Source organism: Vespula vulgaris, chromosome 16 (genome assembly GCF_905475345.1).
Source record: "Vespula vulgaris chromosome 16, iyVesVulg1.1, whole genome shotgun sequence".
In the NCBI taxonomy this organism is placed as follows: domain Eukaryota; kingdom Metazoa; phylum Arthropoda; class Insecta; order Hymenoptera; family Vespidae; genus Vespula; species Vespula vulgaris.
In genome coordinates, this window is record NC_066601.1 from 3,644,053 (window position 1) to 3,652,786 (window position 8,734).

General features: G+C 33.4%; 2 long non-coding RNA genes across 2 annotated transcripts; both read left to right on the forward strand.

The window, feature by feature from the left end:
• The first annotated feature begins 6,079 nt into the window (after positions 1–6,079).
• LOC127069849 (uncharacterized) lies at positions 6,080–6,868 on the forward strand. The gene is made up of 3 exons (XR_007783760.1): positions 6,080–6,118; positions 6,280–6,414; positions 6,793–6,868. It is a non-coding gene; the product is annotated as an uncharacterized LOC127069849 (long non-coding RNA).
• Positions 6,869–6,938: 70 nt separating this feature from the next.
• Positions 6,939–8,091, forward strand: LOC127069848 (uncharacterized). Its single transcript, XR_007783759.1, has 3 exons — positions 6,939–7,074; positions 7,351–7,482; positions 7,983–8,091. It is a non-coding gene; the product is annotated as an uncharacterized LOC127069848 (long non-coding RNA).
• The last annotated feature ends 643 nt before the right edge of the window (positions 8,092–8,734 follow it).

The window sequence follows — 8,734 nt, forward strand, 5'->3', positions numbered from 1 at the left end:
AAAAATCTATGATACATTTCATGGTCTTATCCTTTTATAGGATCATGTTTACTTTTTATCTTTATTATTTTTACTTTACCATATCTACATGTATAAAAAATTATATATTCTTTATAAGAAATAAACCACGAAAGTGCGAAGTGTTAATATACTTAATACTAAGTATCTAACGCGTTCAAAAATCTTTGCACGTTCGAAAGAAAGAAATTTTTAAGCAAATGCAAAGACTTTTAAACTGTTTGATACTGATAGGTATATCTTGCAATACAGAGCATCAGCAAAATATGAGGGGAAAAAAAAACACAGACATGCTGAATAATTGTAAAATTTGCTGAAACTTTGCCTAATATCCGGATACGGAACATTCCACTCCTGAGTGGAAATTAAAACGCATTGTATCCGGTCCTACCTACTTAAAATTAAATACACAGTCACACAGAAAAAGATATGCTACCTGCCTGCCTATAACCTATATTTAAAAAATAGCAAGACATTCGTTCCAACACATACACTCCACGATTCTCTCACATACCGCCAGGGTGCAAAAGCCTACACTAGAGAGTATGCCCCGGGGCACCTCCGACACCCTAGCTCAAACGCGTATTTTTTCTAATATATTAGGAGTACGTACCAATTGCTGTAATCGACTGTCAAGGCTAATGATTATTGCGTAAATGACTAAAGCAAAAAATACTAGTATATACTAGTATATACAAGCATACTAGTAATATACGAATATTTCCATACAATATGTGCTAACTCTACTATGCAAAACGATATGAATAATAATAGATTAATATAGTATTTTAAATAATAATCTATTAGTATAATTATTTTATTTATATTTATTTCTAAATAATCGCGAAACGATGTACAATGCACCACCTAGCACGAACACACAGATGCAAGGTACAACGTGCGCAATCACTAACGCTGTGACAGTCGCCAATATGGGAGAACTTAAAACTAAACCCATACTAACAGTTTCTCACCCATACGAGTAACACCTGGGCACACGCATAGATGAGAACGCAGAAAGCATGGGGGGGAGAAACGGGAATTAGTTTGTTAGAAGCTGAAAATCCTAATCTAAAAAATGATTAACTTATTCTAGGGCCTACGGACTATGACTCTACAAGTCTCTTTGTTTTCTATTAGCAATGACTCTACTCGACTTTTTTCTTTCAAAAACAATGACTCTATTGAGACTTTTTTTTATGAACAAAATAGATTGAATATTTCATTAATCTTCATGTAACAATAATCAAAATACCTCGGACGATTCCTTTTAACAAGCGATTATTCTAATAAAAGAACAAGATCATGATCTACCGCTTGTTTTTCAGAATCTATCCGTCGCGATTGTCTTCTTGTTCATTTTTTTACTACATCTATATCGATATATCGAAGTAAATCGCAATTATGTAAATTACGAAACAATGCATTTGACGTAGACCACATCACATGCTTCTCTGACGAAATCGGATAAATGAATACCCGATTTCAACATTAACATCACGAACAAAAAAGTGCTTATTAATTGCACTATTAATTAATGGAACCGATGAAACAAGAAGACCCTATCCTAAGCTAATAAAAATAAGCATGCAAAATAGATATAAGTAATGAAAACACATAAACAATGAAAAATGTACCACTCGCGAGTAAATCCAAAAGAGGAATTACTCACGGTCGTGCTCGTCAATAATTTATTTCAAAAAATACAACCAGTAACCCGTGCCGATATGGACCTTTCGTCCTCAGCATGATGGGCACTGGAGGGACTTAAAATTTTTCACTCACTACTTAAGAAGTTCTGCGATGGCTCTAAAACACTCCTAATGTGACTCCAAATTGAAGGAGGATGATCCATAGGAAGTTGAAAATGAAATAAGTTGATATCAAAGTAAGTTGAAAATGAAGTAACTCAATCTCGTTGTAAACTGGTAAGGCACGATCATAATGGTTATCTGTAAAGAGTTTGTAAACAAATTTTTATAGAATTTAATGCAATAAAATAACTATGAAATTATTAGATATCAAATGTATAAATTAACTTACCAATATTATTCCATAGGAGAAGCGTTAATTAATTTCTCGATCATCTTCAATGATGCACTGACTCTAATACGCAAACAGTCAGTGTGACTGTTTAAAAAAAAATTAATACTTTATACGAATAAACTCTGACTGTATAACTGACTGCTTTGTTATCAATTAATTTAACATATACTAAAACACATGTTACTAAAATTTAAATTGCAAAATGTAAACTACTTTAAATAAACACATCCATGGCCAAGCTCAAGATTGTAATGATGATCTGAAATAGAAAAAAAAAGACAAGGTTATTAATATCATTATTATAATAAAAGATTTTTAACATTATTAAGAAAATGTTCAAAAAAGAAATTTACTTACTGGAGTTTTCGTTGATCCTTTGCACGATGAGCATCCTTCTCTAAGATAATGAAAAATATACACTAACACTGATTCTACTTCGCGAATTTATTTTAAATATAACTTTATTTAATCAACTAATTTAAATATAGAAATAAATAGCAAGAACGAAAACAAACACTGACTCTAATACTTTATAAGAATTAAAAAGCTGAAACAGACAAACAGATTATAGAACAAAAAAGAATAAAACATTTCCTGTAAATTATTTCTGAAGGCAACACATTAGAAAATATATTATCTAAAAATCATAATAAATATCTTATAAATAGAATGTAATATATTATGAAAATTTCAATTATTAAAAGCTAAGTATTTTTGAAATGTACCAAAGTATGCAGCCATTTGCTCGATATTGCTTGCTTTGTATTTTAAGATACAAACTCAAACAATATCGATTGCCCAGGTCTCACCACTTGGAGGTAACTGCATATGGAGACCCAATTGTTAATAAAAATATAATAAATTCTATCGTAATATGTAATAATTCTAAAATAAAATGACAGCTGTAAGAGTAAATTAGATGACGAATAACCTAAAAAGTATACGAATTCCTATACCATCCTTGAAAAAATAAAATTTCTGTTTATTAATATTAAAGTAATCGTTATAAAGTTAAAATAAAAGAGTTTTGTAATAAAATGCGATATTAAAACGAAATTAATCAGTCCTTTCGTCTGTATTCGTCCAAATGTTATATAGGAATAAAGATCTCTCTTCTGGCTTTGAGAGAGTTCGAACGCTCGATTGTTTTTGTTTTGATATCGGTCGAAAAATTTCTCGAAAATACACAATGTAATGTGACCTCTATGCCGTATGTTACCTATCTATTTCTATTAAGCCTCACTATACATATTAATAAATAAGAATAATAATTATATCTGAATGTATAACAAATAAGATAAACTTACTTGTATAATCGAAGAGACGTATGAACTGGTACATTCGAAGCTGTATTGTAGCTCGGGAAATTCTTCAAAATCTGAAAAATAAAAATCATATTACTATAGGACAAGAATAAAAGTGTATACATATATGTGTAGGGAATAACCGGAGATGGTTGTGTGTGTGTGTGTACTTATATATACGTATACCTATATATGTATATTATAATATCCATAGTTGATTGTTACTATATGTATATGTGTGTGTATGTGTGTGTATATATATATGATTGTATACTACGAGTGTGTGTGTGTATGTACGATTGTATATGAAAATCGAAATTAATACAAAATATCAATCGATCGCAACTATTAATGCAAAATTATTAATAAGGGAATCATTAAAAAACGAGAGAAGTATCAATATTGTGAAAATAAAACAGGAAAATTGAAGAAAATGTGCGACGTAAAAACTCTCCAGGGGATCTCCAAGAGGCTGATTTTATTTTCGCGAATATCTTTTAAACGCGATGATGCCCAGACTTAGGAATGCGGCCTCATGGAAATCTCGCGTTTGGCTATCGATTGATATATAGGAAGAGGGTGTACTTTAGAAAAAATGTATTAATTACCTGTAATTATCCGGAGCGACGAAACACAGCGTACACTTGTCACTACGCCATGATGGCGACGAGACCACTGAGAACGAAGGAGGTAAACTTCGTATTTCGACGTAATGACGTCATTACAGGTACACACGAGTCAAATCAAATATTATATTTTTCAATTAAAAATAATAAAAAAATATAATATAACTACATAGATAATACGATATGAATGGCAAATGTAATTAATTCGAATTCTAAACATAGACAATAATTTTTTAATGAAATAATTATATTTTCTTAAGATATGAAACAATTAAATAAATACGCACTTGTATCACAAGTACCTATATATTATATCTATGCTTTATATATTACGCGCGAAATAATGAGAAATATGAAATCAAAATAATTCGATGATTTGACGCGTATATATATATATATATATATATATATATATATATATATATATATATGAGTCATATTTACTGGTAGGTATATGAAAAAAATAATACTTCTTCGAATTTCTATTTACACATATCGAATAATTACGATCAAAGTAATAAATGTATCCATAATAATTGTATATAATCGAGAAAGCGCGATTATCGAAAAGAAAGGAACGAAAAAGCATGATACATATGTAAAGAAGTACAAAGAGAACTAATATATTGAGATATTAATTGAATAATATTATATAGGTGACGAGAATTAAACCACGACAATACGCATTATTTTTGGACAGCACTATCTATATTATTTCTTAGAAAGTACTTATATTCGAAGCGAAAGCAGATGACAAAAAAAAAGAAAGAAACACACAGTATTTTTATACACAGACAGTACACACATGCAAATAAACGTCGAGCTTGGCCCAACGCACCGACACATTCGTAAAATTCGTATCTGTACATATGTTTATGTATACGTATATAAACACGCATAAACACATCGACAGTCCTAGCGTCGGTCGTTTGTATACATACACAGATTGTTTTTTTTATTTTTCACATTTGCTCAGGAAACAAAGAAAGAAGTTCACTTACCGGTAGTAGCTCTTAATCCTTCGAACGACGAACATCTTCTTAATTCTGGAAGACGAAGTACTACCACTGATTCTATTCTATCTCGTGAAATTCTTGAAAATCTGAAAAATGTGAAATCTTATATTAATACAAGATAAAATTAAAAGTGTTTGTGTGTGTGTGAAAAAAGGAGAAGATAGAAAAGTGTATGTGTATATATAATGCATAAAAAAATTCATACATGCATGTACGTTTGTATGGATATATATAAGAAAATCGAATATGAAACAAAATATCGATCAATCATAATTATAAACGAAAAATTATTGATCAGAACATTGTTAAAAAGCAGGAGAAGTATCGATATTGTGAAAATCAAGCTAGAAAATTGAAAAAAAAAAGTACGAGGCAATAGTTCCCGGGGGATCAACGAAAGGCCGATTTTATTTTCGCGAATATCTTTTAAACGCCATAATATCTCGACTCGCGAACACGGCCTCTTTAAAATCACGTGTTTAACTATCGATTGGTGTATAATAATCAGGTGTACGTCGGAAAAATTTGCTAACTACCTGTAATTAACGAAAACGACGGGGCGACGTATTTGCTTGGTACGAACTGAAGCAGCAATGGCGTCATTTACACCGTGAACTAGTTAGTGAAGCTAGAAGCAGCACGTATATCTGCGTCATTTTAGAAATAAAACGCACTAATAAATATATTAATTTTTCTTAATATTTTATTGAAAAAATAGCACAGAATATAATATTCAATCGCAAAAAGATCATTGAGAATGGTTATGAAACATCTTCACGTTTTCTATTAACTCGTAAAATTCCCGCCAAATGCGTAGATTCCCGCGTAATGTACCAACCTATGCTTCTTCTCTCTCCTACTTCGGGAGTCAAGAAACGTACTAGGTAATAAATCGAATAATCAATGAATTTAACTTTCTATGATTAATATTTCTTGTAAATGTTCGGAAAGATATTTAATTATATTTGTCTATAGATTGTCCTATAAATATAAATTATTAAATAATTTATATTCGCAAGTATTTATTATGTACTCGTTGGTAGGCAGAAGTTCTAATGGCTTTGAAAGAAGAAGAAGCTGCAAGGAAGAAGAAATTGATCGGAATAAGGTAAGAAAAAACAGAGATTTAGTCTAGATTTTCGAACATTTTTGATCTATATAAATTTTGAAAAGCGTTAGGATATTGACCAATATCATATTTTGCAAAAATATCTCTTTTTCATCGCAAAATTTGCGAACAAAAATACTCTCGCTCGTGTTGTCACACAGATGCTGCACACATTGACACAAATCCATGGAATCGAGTATAAAAACATTGGCTACAATCTGTAAAAATACTGACCTGTGTAAATCAGTACGCTTCATTCGTTATTTCTTAAAAAAATTCGTCCTTTTGATGCAAAGGTAAGCACAAACACATACTTTTTCATTTCTTGGTACACATTTCCTATGTAGCTACTTAAGAATTTCGAATTAGTTTCTTTTTTATATTCCGATGAGTGAATATCCGATGAGAATCTATCTTTCTAAAGGCGAAAGCTCAGAAATTAATATTTTCTATAATTTTACAATTGTTTAAACAATTTTCATGTACAATCATTACAAAAAACTAATATATAAACAATAATAGATTCGTTTAACAACACAAAGACCGTATCATACGAGAAACAAAAAAATTTCAATTTAATATTTTAATATTTGGCAAATTTTCGTCACAGCATCATTGATTTCGTGTAACATAACATACACGACTTTTATTTACTTTCATTATTATTTTGTTAGTTTCCTTCTGTACGCAGACAAGTGCACATCTGAATACTCGCAGACACACGCTCCGCAAGTAAGAGAGAAGAATAATGTAAGTACATTAATCGATCACTCGTTCATTCAACAAATTATACGATTTCTATCATTCTAGAATGAAACGGAGTGGTGGGGATACCGTGCCACTTGGGGGAAATATAAGTCGGCCGCCTTTGACAGTGGGACCGGTCATGCCACGAATTTCTAACACTCACATCTCAATCCTCGCGATACGCATGCTCCGCAAGTAAAAGAGAAGAGGTAATAGAAGCATATTAATCGATTACTCATTCATTCAATAATCTATACGATTTCTATCTTTGTAGAATGAAACGGAGTGGTGGGGATACTGTGCCACTTGGGGGAAATATAAGGCGACCGCCCTTGGCAATTAGTCCAGTCATGCCACCAATTTCCACCACTCGAATCTCAATCCTCGCGGTATGCACGCTCCGCAAGTAAGAGAGAAGAGGTAATAGAAGCATATTAATCGATTACTCAGTCATTCAATGATCTATACGATTTCTATCTTCGTAGAATGAAACGGAGTGGTGGGGATACTGTGCCACTTGGGGGAAATATAAGGCGACCGCCCTTGGCAATGGGTCCAGTCATGCCACCAATTTCCACCACTCGAATCTCAATCCTCGCAGTACGCATGCTCCGCAAGTAAGAGAGAAGAGTTAATGTAAGAACATTAATCGATCACTCATTCATTCAATGATCTATACGATTTCTATCTTTGTAGAATGAAACGGAGTGGTGGGGATACTGTGCCATTTGGGGGAATATAAGGCGACCGCCCTTGGCAGTGGGTCCAGTCATCCCGCGAATTTCCACCATTCAAATCTCAATCCTCGCGGTACACACGCTCCGCAAGTAAGAGAGAAGAGTTAATGTAAGAACATTAATCGATCACTCATTCATTCAATGATCTATACGATTTCTATCTTTGTAGAATGAAACGGAGTGGTGGGGATACTGTGCCACTTGGAGGAAATATAAGGCGACCGCCCTTGGCAATTAGTCCAGTCATGCCACCAATTTCCACCACTCGAATCTCAATCCTCGCGGTACGCATGCTCCGCAAGTAAGAGAGAAGAGTTAATGTAAGAACATTAATCGATTACTCATTCATTCAATGATCTATACGATTTCTATCTTTGTAGAATAAAACGGAGTGGTGGGGATACTGTGCCATTTGGGGGGAATATAAGGCGACCCCCCTTGGCAGTGGGTCCAGTCATCCCGCGAATTTCCACCATTCAAATCTCAATCCTCGCGGTATGCACGCTCCGCAAGTAAGAGAGAAGAGGTAATAGAAGCATATTAATCGATTACTCAGTCATTCAATGATCTATACGATTTCTATCTTCGTAGAATGAAACGGAGTGGTGGGGATACTGTGCCATTTGGGGGGAATATAAGACGACCCCCCTTGGCAGTGGGTCCAGTCATCCCGCGAATTTCCACCATTCAAATCTCAATCCTCGCGGTACGCACGCTCCGCAAGTAAGAGAGAAGAGGTAATAGAAGCATATTAATCGATTACTCATTCATCCAATGATCTATACGATTTCTATCTTTGTAGAATGAAACGGAGTGGTGGGGATACTGTGCCATTTGGGGGGAATATAAGGCGACCACCCTTGGCAGTGGGTCCAGTCATGCCACGAATTTCCACCATTCAAATCTCAATCTCAACGAAGATTTTACGCAAGTAGAATGTTCTATAACTCATATTTTCGTATTTCTATACTGTTTCTTTTGTTTCGGACTTCCACTGTCGACTTTCGGAGGACCTTGACAGTCCTTCTCCATGGGGGGACTTAGAAATTTCCATAGGATGCCATAGGAGCGAGTATTAACGAACAGTTAATACGAATATACAAAAGATTATTGATTTTAGGCTTAAATGCGA